Below are 13,178 nucleotides of genomic sequence, written 5' to 3' on the forward strand. Positions count from 1 at the left end.
TAATTTCCTGAAGAAAAGGAAATACTGATCTTTGTTCTTTGTATGTAATTTTTTTCTTTGCCTTTGAGATTTTTATCTTTGTTTTTCTGCATTTTGGCTATGATATATCCATGTATATTTGTTTGTGTGTGTGCATTTTGGTATTACGATTAGGATTCTGTAGGATTTTTTGCTCTCTGGTTTGTTTTGGATTCTTTCAAAATTCTTGGCCATTATCTCTTCACATATTTCTTGTATCTCATTTTGTTTGTTTGTGTCCTTTTCTTGGGGCTTCAGTTGAATGGAATTTGTTTGAAGACATTTTGATATAGTTCCACAACTCTTGGATGCCCTGAGATGTATTTTTCCCTCACTTTTTTTTAAACTGTGGTTTCATTTATAATTATTTCTATTTGCCTGTCTTTAAGTTCAATGATTGTTTCCTCTTCTGTGTCCAGACTGTTGTTGAGCCTGTCTCAGGAATTTTTTTTCTCTAATAGAATTTTTTTATTTCTATCTTTTATATTTTTCCTTTCTTTAAAGTTTTCCATCTCACTGCTGAAAATATCCATCTGTTTGTGCATATTGTCCATCTTTCCTACTAGACCATTTAACATATTTATAGTTATTTTTAAATGTCTGATAGTTTCAATAGCAAAATCATTTCTGATTCTGTTGATTGCTTTATCTCTTGCCAAAGGGTTATTTTTTTTTCTTGCTTTTGTGTAATTTTTGATTTTATGCTCATCATTGTGTACTGAAGAATAGAAGAGATTGAAATGATGCTCTTCTTTTGTTAGGCTGTTTGTGTTAGAGGTTGAGTCAGTCTCATCATGAATCGAGCTAGGTTTGGATTCTTTTGCCCTCATTACCTTCATTGTACCACAGGCTTCAAATTTCTCCAACAGTTGGCTGCTGTTCCCTTGTGTTTAGGGTGTGCCATGTAGTACTACAGGATTTTTCTGTGTTCCTATACCACCCTCATCTTTCAACAGTCTTTGCATATCTGTGCACCAGAGAAATTTCTCTTTGTTATTGTCCCTCTCCCAGTGGTTATTGTTGCTTGTTACCCAGTGCTTTGCTTGTGGGGCAGGGTTGGTTTCTCTTATTCTAGTCCAGACTCAATCCTGGTCAGGCCCTATGTTCCTGGGTGTTGGTGATGGGGTTTTCTTAGCTTTTCTGCTCTTTCTGCCTTGTGGCAAACTGTGCCATATATTTGTAGCTGGTCATGGGCAGGAATATCCTTTCTCTCTCTGTGGTAGTTGATCTCTTTTGGTATTGGTGTAGGATCCTTTGCCCAAGACTCTTTCCTGCTTCCGCCCAGTAGTGGCAGAATTATTTTGTCTCTCCCTTTTCCTAGCATCAGTGTATCTTTGCCTGTGTCTGGGGACTTGACACTCTTTTCTCCCCCTCCTCCAGAGGCAAGAGGCATTTTGCTTCCATTCTCCTCTGAAGCAGTGGATTTTTGCCTGGACCTTAGGGCTTTCTTCCCTTCCCCTAGTGGCTCTAGGCTTTTGCTCTGTGTTTAAGGTTCAAGGTTGGGGAATTAGGCAGGGCTTCAGGCTGGTACTTGTCACCTCCTGCACACTTGCCGCATTGATGAAGGGCTCTCTCTGATTTACTTTTAATTTTTCCTGTGAGCACCTGGTTGACACATGTAGAACTTACAGTTGAGTGTAAACTCTCCTTGTGTCAGGGATCCCTAGCCATTCCAAACGGACACGTGAGTCTACACTTGGTCTTTAAGAATTTGTTAAAATCTTAGTTGATTTTTTTCAGGGCGCCTGGGTAGCTCAGTTGGTTAAGCATCTTCCTTCAGCTCAGGTCATGATCCTGGGGTCCTGGAATTGAGCCTGGTGTCAGGCTCCCTGCTCAGCGGGGAGTCTGCTCCCCCTCCCCACTTGTGCTCTCTCTCTTGCGTGTTCTCTCTCTCTCTCAGATGAATAAATAAAATCTTAAAAAAAGAATCTTAGCTGACTTTTTTCTTACACACCTGTACAGTGGCTACTTCTTTCTCTGTGACCTGCCAAAGGTAAAAGAGATTACGTGTATGGTCTCTCCTTGGAGGAACTTGTCCCTCTTTGAAATTAAATTTACTTGATTGCCTTGTGACCTCAACTCTTTGTTCGGCTTAAGATAAGTTTTGATTTGATAGATCTGGCTTTTTCTTATGAGGGTGGGTTTGACATTCCTTTGAAGCTTTCTGCATTCTAAGTGGAGTGGAACTAGAGTTCTTGACAAGTTTGCTATTTCAAGCTGCTCTTTCTTCTGCTCCCTCCTTCATGCTTTCTCTTGCCTTCTTGTGCCTCTTGAGCATTTCTTCCTTTAGGATTGAACCTCAGGGACTATTTCCCCAGTGAAGCCTCTCCTGATATACCACTAAGTAGAATGGAACATTTCTGTATTTGTACAACTGTCTTGACTCTTGTATAGCTGTATTTCGTTTTTGCAGGCCCATTGAAGCTCTTAGTGAGGTTGGGCAGGTTTTAGAATCTGAGGCTCCTCAACTCTGAGAATGATCCTTTTTTTTTTCTTTAAATTTTATTTATTTATTTGACAGAGCGCACAAGCAGGCAGAGCCTCAGGCAGAAGGAGAGGGAGAAGCGGACTCCTCACTGAGCAGGGAGCCCAAAGCAGGGCTCAATTCCAGGACCCTGAGATCATGACCCGAGCTGAAGGCAGATGCTTAACTGACTGAGCCACCCAGGCACCCCTAAAAACTATCCTTCTACTTTCAGAGTTTATGACTGTAACAGTTGATAGATTTTAGCTGGCTCATGGAGTAAGCTTGAGAGAAAAGGTAAAGTGATATACAAGAGAACTTATATTTATCAATAGAATAAAAATTTGTGAAATCACACCACCTTGGTTCCTGTGCTGTTTGGTTTGTACAGTTGTTGCTCTTGAACTCTAAATTACTTTAAGAAACAAGACTTAAATTTGTGGAATCAAACTTCTTAAAACTGTGGGCTTGGTTACACAAACTAGTATGTATTCACATAATAAAATGCCATAGAACTTTAAAAACAATGAAGAAATATATCCTCACATGGAAAATCTTCAGGATACACTAAGTGAAAAAAAAGGTGCAAAGCTGGACATTTTATTTTAGAAGACAGGAGGATCTAAGACTGTATTTTCAGTTAAGTGTATTTACATAAAGAGTTGATGGCAAGGTATAGAAGAAACTAATAAAAGTGGTGACCAGTAGCAATCAAGGGCAATGTGAGCTGCATGTGGATGATACAGGAATGAGACTGTTCAAATACATGTTCCTTTTACATCATTTTTCAATTCTGATAAAATATTTTCAAGTCAATGTAGTATGTAAAAAATGTAAACTAAAGGGGCACTTGGGTGGCTCAGTTGGTTAAATGTCTGTCATCGGCTCAGGTCATGATCTCTGGGTCCTGGAATTGAGCCCCATGTTGGGCTCCTTGCTCAGCAGGGAGTCTGCTTCTCTGTCTCCCTCTGCCCTTCCCCCTGCTCCTGTGTGCCGCACACACACTCTGTCCTTCTCAAATAAATAAAATCTTTAAAAAAATGTAAACTAAAAATAATAAACATAACTATGTGGATCTTAAAAGATAACAGGAAGATCTGAAAAATCCTTCAGAGCTGATAAAAAGATGTTGGCCTATGAAATAAAAATTGTGTGTGAGATACCTTTATTTTATGCAAATCAGATTTAACAAATGAAAAGATAAATGTAGAACATGGAAAATTACGAAGAACAAGGTTTTATGAATCTAGCTCCGGGTGAATAAATATATAAAAAGTGTGGCTTTCTAGCACGATTAGAAAGGTAGACTAGACTCAGTAGTGGAATGGATGATCCCTTAAAACAGAAAGGAACAGTGTGTGTAGGCAACAACCATAACAGAAAGACACAGTACTCAGGGTAGACTGGGTGACCATTTTATACTCATGAAATCACTTGACATGTCCTCAGAAACAAATATATCTATCTGTTGTCAGGAAGAATAGGAGATGAGAATACCAAAGAATATTCTTATCACAAAGTAGAACATAAGGAAACAATACTTACATTAATTCCACAGATTATAGCTCAGAAATCAACCTTTTGTAGAAAAACAAATGAAATATGTGAAAAGAAACCTTATTAAAAAAAAGAAACTTTATAAACCAAAGGATGGTGAGAATTACTGAATGTTGTTAGGAAAACTGGGCAATTCAGAAAACAGTTTAGAGTCAAATCTCATTCCATACATCATTTGGAATGAAGTATTGGAACAATTAGCCCATAGAAAGGTAAACATCAGAGTATTTATCTGCTATTATTGAAGGTGGAGAGATTTCTAAGCAGAGAAATAGTAAAAGAAATGGAGAAAGCAGTGGGGCACAAATCTGGCCACCTAAAAATAAAAAAAAAACTTTTATAGTAAAAGCCAGCAATTGAGAACATGTTCAAAGTAAATGGAAGAAATAGTGTTTTTACAATATAAATAACCTACACAAACAGTTAAGGAAAACATGAAGAAATCCCTCTCTCATCCCATCCCCCATAGGACTGGAAGTGGAAGTGTGGCTAAAGTTTGGAAAGAAAGGCAGTATGAGTAATGGGGGAAGGACCTGATTAATGACATGTAAAAGGCTCACTAGATAACATTGTGTCTAAAATTGAAGACTTTAATGGTATAGCAGGATCAATCCATAATGTTGGGTGTTTTCTCCCTAGCAGGTGGTTGAATTGAACCACGATTAGGAATTTGAGGGTGATGAAGTGGAAGGAAGAAAGTAACATACTAGGGAGATTGATAGCTTGGGTGACAACCAAGATTTTGAGACTAGTAATAACACAGTTAACTAACTGGAGAGATGAGACTAGGTAGAGTGCATCTCAGGGATTAAATCTGGACCTAGGTACAGAAGGTAGATTGGGCTATTGCATGACAAAGAGAAGAGGGTAGGACAGCCAGATGGTCAGAGCCTGAGGGAAGGAATTGGATTGCTTGTGAGTTAGGGTCTAGAAATATCACTGTGGAGGAAGGTTGAACCCTACTACCTTAGCCTTCACTCTAGAGGGTTCTTCTCAAGAGACGGATTTAGCCCAGGGGTTGAAAGAAGTATTCATTGATAGGTTGAGGATGTAGAGGTGATTTGTTTCACTATGTAAAAGAGGTTTCCAGAGGTTCCCCAGGGAAAAGGTTGGAAGGAAGGGCAACAGTGGGGGAAAACATGGGGCGGGTGAGAAAGCACAGAGAGCACTGTGGGGATGAAAACAGGGGAGAGGGTAGCTGGCCGGAATGGTTTGTGTTTTGAGTAGAGCCCAAGGGTGATAGGTGGAAGCCATAGGTAGAATTAACTAGCAAGATTCCTGAATCGACCTGTGATATAATGATTTCTCTGGACCTAATCCACTGTGTCTTTGTGATCTAAAGGGAATATTAAATTTAGTAAAAAGCTTAACCCTGGGTGGTAAAGCCTAAACCAGTGAGGCTTTAAGTAATGAAAGCCAGTAGGTTTCACATTTCTTAAGCATTCTCTGATGTCTGCCAAGTCCCCCCACTGTTAGGAGTTTTTATTTATTTAACTTTTTATTTATTTTTATTTTATTTATTTGAGAGAGAGAGCAGGAGAGCGAGTGAGCGGGCTCGAGCTGGGGGAGGAGCAGAGGGAGAGGGAGAAGCAGACTCTCTGCTGAGCAGGGAGCCTGATGTGGGGGGCTCAATCCCAGGACCTTGGGATCATGACCTGAGCTGAAGAGAGACACTTAACGGACTGAGCCACCCAGGTACCCCTAGGAGTTAGCTTTGAGATAAAAGTGGGAAGGCAGTACTACCATTAGTTTAAAAAAATCCAGTTTGTTCTTATCCCACTGCCAATGACCCAGTAATGAATGCTAGCCATTACACTGAGGTGTCTTCTGCTAGGAATCCCATTTCCTCCTTCTGTTCCACTTTACGTGAAACAGGTTACTGAGACCGCTGCTGCTGGGGTGATGTCAGCAACTCCAATGATGAGTAAGCTGATAGTTGAGGATCCTGGCCTCCTAGCTTTATTGGGATCGGAACCTTTTAAAGCGAGTAACTAATGATCTCTTATTAATTTTATTTATTTAGCCACTAATCTTTAGTTTCAATTTTTAAAGTCTGTAGTGCAGAAAAGAATGAGAATTGGCATTTCTTGAACAACTAAAGCATCTGTATAAGAATCTTTGCATGCTTACAGGGAAACAATGATATGCATTAGAGTCTAAAGTCTGTAATGTTTTCAGTAGACTAAATGTATCTCCTTTCTCTTACTTTAGATCTGTCCATATTAGTGGAAATGTAACTGGAACTGACTGGTGATAAAATCAAGGACCATCAGCAAGAGCATGCAGTAGGAAATTTTGGTTCCAAATGAAGACACCGACATTTAGAATTTCTACTTTTTCTAAGGTATTTGAGGCACAAATTTACTTTAATCTGACTCCTTGGAAGTCATTTTATAATGTTGGTTTCTATATATAGATTTCATAAGTTTAAAAGTTTTTATGTTAGAATGGTTAGCTTTTATTTTTTTTAAAGATTTATTTATTTATTTTAGAGAGAGCGTGAGAGAGCACGGGGTCGGGGTAAGGGCAAAGGCAGGGGGAGAGAGTCTTAAGCAGACTCTGTGCTGAGCATGGAGCCTGATGAACAGCTCAATCTCACGACCCTGACTGAGATCAGGACCTGAGCCGAAACCAAGAGTCAGGTGCTTAACCGACTGAGTCACCCAGGAGCCCCAGAGAATGGGTAGCTTTTAGAGAAGAGTTCAACCTTCCCTACCCACTTTCCCCTAAAACTAGTTGAGAAAAATCCAGATTTGAAAGGGAGATAATCTTTATAATTAGTAAAGCATGTTCAATTAATAAGAAATCTCCTGGGTGCAGATTAAGACTGAGTAAACTATGTTAGAAGAACTGGAATAAATAAGTGTCAATTTAGTAATTATTTTATGTCATGACCCTCTGGGATGAGCAGCTGAATTCAGCACTCTAACAGAGTCAGCTCACATGATACATGAGATCTTAAGTGATTGTCTTTTAGTTTGATTTGGAAACCTTTTTGTTCCTCTTCTCCTAAATTTATTATTGAGGGTTTTCTAGTCACCAAAAATTGTCACTTTTATTCCTCATAGACTGTTCAAGTAGGACCTTTGTGATCTGTTGGGTTAGTTTCACTTGCACCAGAAAGGGAGATAAGTAATTAAAGAACCAAATGACACTTCCAAAACATGGGGTGGATCCCCACTTTAAAGACTACATAAGACAGTTGAAAACAATCAAAGGAAATATAGTGTCAACAGAAAACAAACATAGTACTCTATTTTTCTAAATACAGATATATTCCAAATTGGATTTAGTTAGTTGTTTATTTAAAAACAAAATATTTTTTCTTTTAATTATGTTTTTCCAAATAGGAAAGATATATGGAAAATAATTATTTTAAGGGGCAGGTCAAAGTTGGTTGGTTCTCTGCATACGTTGTAGAGGTTTGTCGATTAATTTTGCCAGACTACAAAGAAGAAAATCTGAGAAAAATGTACCACTTATTGCAAGGATTATTAATTTCATTTTGTTCTATTTTGGAAGAAGAATATGTAAAGCAATAAATTCTAAAATAAATAATTCCATAATATTAGAAAATTCTAAGACTGTTAGTTACATGGCTACCTTCTAAAGGGGTGGTGTAACTGAGCAATGTTTGTGAAAGAAAAGTTACCTCGAATCAAATAGCAGATGAAGAAGAATTAGGTTGCTTTGATGAGAAGTTTTAAAACTGTTCTTGGTAGCTAGTAGATATATTGTACTTTTCTAAAAATTTTTTGGTGTCATTTTGAATCAGAAGGTAATAATAATTAAATATATAATGTGTCTTGTTATCAGAACCATTTCCCTTGTTTTTTAAAGATCTCTTTTCTTCTTTCTTTCAACTGATGTTTAAATGTTGTTAAAGCTTTGCAAAGAATGATTCTAGGTATGGGGAAGAATATAAATTATTCTGTAACTTCATGTTTCTAGATATGGGGAAGAATATAAATTATTCTATAACTTCATTATAAATGAAGTTGAAGAAATCTTTCACTTCAAATGTTTACTCTTGGGGCTAGGGAAGCTGAATACACTCATCTGAAAACCATTTAAAAACAGTCACAAAACGAGCACATAAAATCAAATTTTGGAAGCCTTTTCTAAGTAATATGGTACTACGTTCAGATCTCAACAAAAGTTAAGCTTAGGGAATAGGAAGTTCTGATCAATTTGCTGACTACTTGGTTGTGGCTGTTAACTATTTATGGTTCTACTTATGAAAAGTGCTATATAGTTAAATTTATTTGCTTAATTCTTTAAATGAGGATATCTGATTCATCAATTTCTTATATCTCCCCACTCATTTACAAGCATTTGCACATGATATCCTCCTTTAATATTTTTCATTTTCCCCTTTGAAAATGAAAAAAAAAGAAAATTTCACAAACTTTTGCTCAGAAGTTTTATATGATACATTTTGACAATATTTTCTTGTAATTTTTTTTTTTGAGAGGACTTTAGATTTTGAGATTGTGGGAGTTTGGTTTTTTTGAGGAGGATCAAAACAAAATAAAATCAGTATCTGAATTATGGCCCTAGAACATGTATAAGGTTATGTCTTAGATTACAGTTTACATTAAGTTAAAATGGTACCTTTAAAAAATACTTTATTTGGACTCAAGAAAACATTTGGAAAAAAATGTCAATAAGGTATATTAAGGGAATTGGTATTCCCTTGCTACAGTTTTCTCTGCGGCATGATGGAAAGAGGACAAGCTTTGGCTCTTGTACTTCCCTGCCACCCTGGAGAATTGAATTAATATTTCTGTCTCAGAAATACTACTTTTTAGACTTGTGATGAAAAGTGAAATGTGTATAAATTATATAAAATAATGCTTCTCAGTGTGAGATTAATGAATGTTGTTGCTAAAGACAGAGGAGACCACACTACTGAAGTATTATTCACAGTTATCCTTCTCATAGCAAAAAACAGGTCAACTCACACTACTAGTGAGAAGCTTGTAAAACCAGTTTCAAAGTTAATGGCAAATATTATGCTTGGAGAGAAAGTAAAATGAGCTTTTGGCAAAAATCCCTTATCAAAGGCATACCATCTGGAAAAGCAATTACTGTCATGTGTGCACGCTAGCAGAATTTTTGTTTTTCAGTTGGATGAAAGCCCTGATGTTCAGAGAGCATACCAGCACTTCATAGAGATGTGTTACTGTTTATCACTGAAAAATCCTTACTGCAGCAGAGAGTTTTTTGTTGTTGTTTTGTTGGTGTTGGTGGTGGTGTTTGGTGGCCTTTGTTTAAAGCCAGTGTTGCCTGGAAAAGTTGCATTGGTTCCTGTGATCAAAGCCTCACAAGGTTAGCTGCAGGAAAGGGTTCACTTAATCTGTGAGGAAAAGAAATTGCACCAGGGTATCAATTCATATCTGCTTTTTTCAGGGAAAATTGGCATTCAGTAATGTGATTTTTTTTTTTTTTTTTTTTTTAGATTTTATTGATTGATTGAGAGAGGGCAGAAGCAGGGGGAGGGGAAGAGGGAGAGGGAGAGAGAGAAAATTCCGAGCAGACTCCATGTTCAGCGTGGAGCCTGCTGGGGGGCTAGATCTTAGGACCCTGAGATCATGACCTGAGCCAAAATCAAAAGTTGATACCCAACCGCGACTGAGCCACCCAGGCACCCCTTCAGTGATTTCTGATTGTGATTTAATATCAAAGTGGTAAAAATTATGGATGTAAGCAGTTTTTGAGCACTAAAGCCATGTCTTTTCAGCGTTTTGTGAAGAAATGGTAAGTATAGGATCCTGCTTTTGCACAGTGATGCATGCTAGCTAGCTCTGTAATGTGACAGGGCTTTAAATGTTTACTTAGTTTTTTAGTAAAATAAGATAAATATTTCTTTAATACTGATAATGCCATTTCTATGATTTCAAGGGGGCACAGCATAGTAAATATATTTGGTATTTCAAATAGAATTTATAAGTTCATATTCACAGTTATCATGAATTTTAATGTTCAGGATGAGGTCTGAGGATTTTACAGAAGTCTGAATTACGGTAAGAAATAATTCAACCTTTTAGAGTTTGACCATTTCCCGCATACTTGATGATTTTATCAGTTTATCAAAGAAAAAAACTGAATTTTTATTGTGCATTTTTAAAAACCGTCCTCAAATTTTGGAATAGAACATGAAAAAATACTTTCCAGAGCCAAAATGCCAGCAGAGAATAGATTAGGAATCTTTTTGCTCCAGTCTTTCAAATTGAAGCATTTAAAATCTAGTTTTGAGTGGGATATGCTCTTTCTGTTTGTTTTTTTATTCAATGGAATGCTGAAAGTAGTTTTCAGTGAGAAATAGTGTTAAAATTTCTGGGTCCATGTTCAGTTGTAATGTCCAGATTATATAACACAGCTGATTTATCATTGAGAATTAATGGTTTTTAATTTAGTAGAAATGCAGAATAATAAAGAAACTAGTTGAATATGGAAAGCAGCAGCTTATGGCTAAAGATGATTCCAGAGCTGGAGACTTGAAATCTTTGCAAGGAGGTTATCAAACACTAACAGGGTGTGGCAGAACAACAAAGCTGGTTAATTGAATGGGCTCTGGCTGGCCAAAGATGAGACATTTTGAGCATCAGTAAGTATTAACTGCAATATAATCAATCACATCGAGTATGTTTAAATCCATGAGGTCATAATGATAGTTAAAAAAAAAAAACCTCATTAATTTTCTTTGGAGTATGCTAAGGAGCCAGCTGTATCTGAATGTAACCAAATAGTTGAGGAGAGGAAGTTTCTTTTTTGAGGATTATTCTGGTTGATAAATGAAAAAGGAGTGAATTCCTGGACCTAAGTAAAGATCATTAGTGGCTGCTAACATCACAGAGAGAGAGAGAGCCAGACATTAGATTGCTGTCAATGAAAGTTCACAATACAACCTAGTAAGTATTCTTGCCAAAAAATTGAACTTGAACCTGAATCTCATCAAGCCTCTAGCTTTAACTACCAGTTTACAGGAAACAGAAATCAGGGAAACAAATGAAATGATACCATGGAGATGCAGTCAGCAAAATCTAGGCTTTGGGGAAGTCCTTGAGACACACAGTTTGTTTTTTTCAGCAAATAAATTGTAAGGAACAAAAAAAGAGAAATGAGAAGGAAACCTGAGATTAATAGCAATGATTGGGCTTTATCTAGGTCCAGATTTTCATACATAATATATTTATGAAATAATCAGGGAAATTTGAACAATGCATATTTGGTATTAAGAAATTCTTGGTAATTTTTAGGTGTGATAACAGTATGTAGTTATATTTAGAAAGAGTCATTACCTTTTAGAGATACATATTTAAATGATAGTGGGTGCAAGGATATGTCTGGGATCTGTTTCATTATTATCCAGAGTAGAGGGGAGGCTGTGAGTGGAGGTAAATAAAACCAGATTGGCCTCGAGGTGATGTGATCATTGTTTAAAGTAGGCACTTTAGGGGCGCCTGGGTGGCTCAGTTGTTAAGTGTCTGCCTTCGGCTCAGGTCATGATCCCAGGGTCCTGGGATCGAGCCCCACATCAGGCTCCCTGCTCGGCGGGAGGCCTGCTTCTCCCTCTCCCACTCCCCCTGCTTGTGTTCCTGCTCTCGCTATCTCTCTCTCTCTGTCAAATAAACAAATAAAATCTTAAAAAAAAAAAATAAAGTAGGCACTTTAAAAAAGCAAAGTTTCCCAGGTCTCATGATTTAAAAGAACAATATTTCTCAGCGCTGTCATTGACGTTGATATGATTTCAGTGAACATAAATCCTAATATTATGGCCTTGATACTTAATTATCAGAAGCAGCACCCTGTTTGTCCTTTTTAAAATCTCCCTTTTGATCCTCTTTTTATCTAACAAGAAACCACTAAATTGGGATTCATGTCCCCAGATCGTTAAAAAACAAACAAACAAACAAACAAACAAAAAACATAGGCACTTCTGGCATTGGGGGTGGTAGTGGTGTAATTCTTGGTACTCTCTCTAAGCTTTTTTGAACATTTCCATAAGAAAAAAGTCCAGAAACCTACCTTCTCTCTGTTGCCTTGTAAGAGGACAATTGAATTATGTGTATTTAGCAACCCACTGAATTCTTATTTCTGATAATTTCTTGAGTTTGTTGGGTTTTCTGTATAGAAAATCATATTGCTTACAAGGACAGTTTTACTATATAGTGCTTACTATTTACCAGGCTTTTATTCTAAGCATTACACATATTAACTCATTCGATCCTTACAAGAACTCCAATGAAGTAGATGTTAACTTGCCTAATGTTACGAGGTGGGACTCAAATCCAGGCCTTCTACCCTGGAGTCTGTGCTTCTCTAGGTTGTTACATCTCTCCTTGTAACGTCCCTCTGCTCTAATCCTTATACCTTTTGTTTTTGTTTGTTTTAGTGTGCTGGCTAGAAGTTAAACTTTCAAATAGCAGTTTTGGTTTGTAATTTTGATTTTGGAAGTTGTCTTTATACTGAGGGAATCCAGAGTATAATTGAGTTTACTTCTTTACAAATATAAGGTACTCACTGCTAGTCTAAGAATTAGTGTGTAGCAAGAAACAGAATAAAGTGTATTGTAATGGCTTATAGTGGTGTTTTTGTTTTTTTAATTTACCTCCTGGTCTATAAGCAGCCTATTCATGGCTCATTTTACTTTCAGTTACTTGCTGATTTCATTGGTCCTATTTACTGAATTTCTTTATGAATCTTAGATAAAATTACTCCTTCCTTCTCCCAGCCCTCACATCTGTTATATAATTACTTCCCACCCGACTTTACATAGGTTACACAATTAGGCAAAGCACTTAGTATATGGTTTAGCACATAATATGTATCTAGGAAACATATGCCTTCTGATTTAAGAGGTAACTTCTTTACGATTTTGTTTAAAAACTGTTCCTTTTCTTTAGTTTTTAAAAGGGGAAAGGGTGAATATGGCTTAGTTATTTTAAGAGAAGTCCTAGGCCTGGGACAGGTGGCAAAAACTATTGATAATGTGTTATGGTGGTTTAATGAGTAATCTCTGTGTTCTCTGTAAGAAGCTTTTTTTTATAATTATCTCTGAGTTTGAGAAAGATTACTGAGAGAGTTGATCGTCAAAAGAATACTTGCCTATTAGAGGGTGGGGTGGGAACAGTTT

At 37.0% G+C, this 13,178-nt stretch overlaps 1 protein-coding gene across 6 annotated transcripts in view; it reads left to right on the plus strand.

Moving 5' to 3' along the window:
- Positions 1–13,178, plus strand: part of NCOA1 (nuclear receptor coactivator 1) — a 244,614-nt gene that overhangs the window by 48,993 nt on the left and 182,443 nt on the right. For all 6 annotated transcript variants that reach the window (XM_028099325.2, XM_028099321.2, XM_028099322.2 and 3 more), the window contains exon 2: positions 6,251–6,383. The gene's annotated coding sequence lies outside the window, so the exon portion shown is untranslated. The remainder of the gene's footprint in view (positions 1–6,250; positions 6,384–13,178) is intronic.

Source organism: Eumetopias jubatus, unplaced genomic scaffold (genome assembly GCF_037043125.1).
Source record: "Eumetopias jubatus isolate StellerSeaLion01/CBP00866 unplaced genomic scaffold, mEumJub1_p1.0 scaffold_9, whole genome shotgun sequence".
Classification (NCBI taxonomy): domain Eukaryota; kingdom Metazoa; phylum Chordata; class Mammalia; order Carnivora; family Otariidae; genus Eumetopias; species Eumetopias jubatus.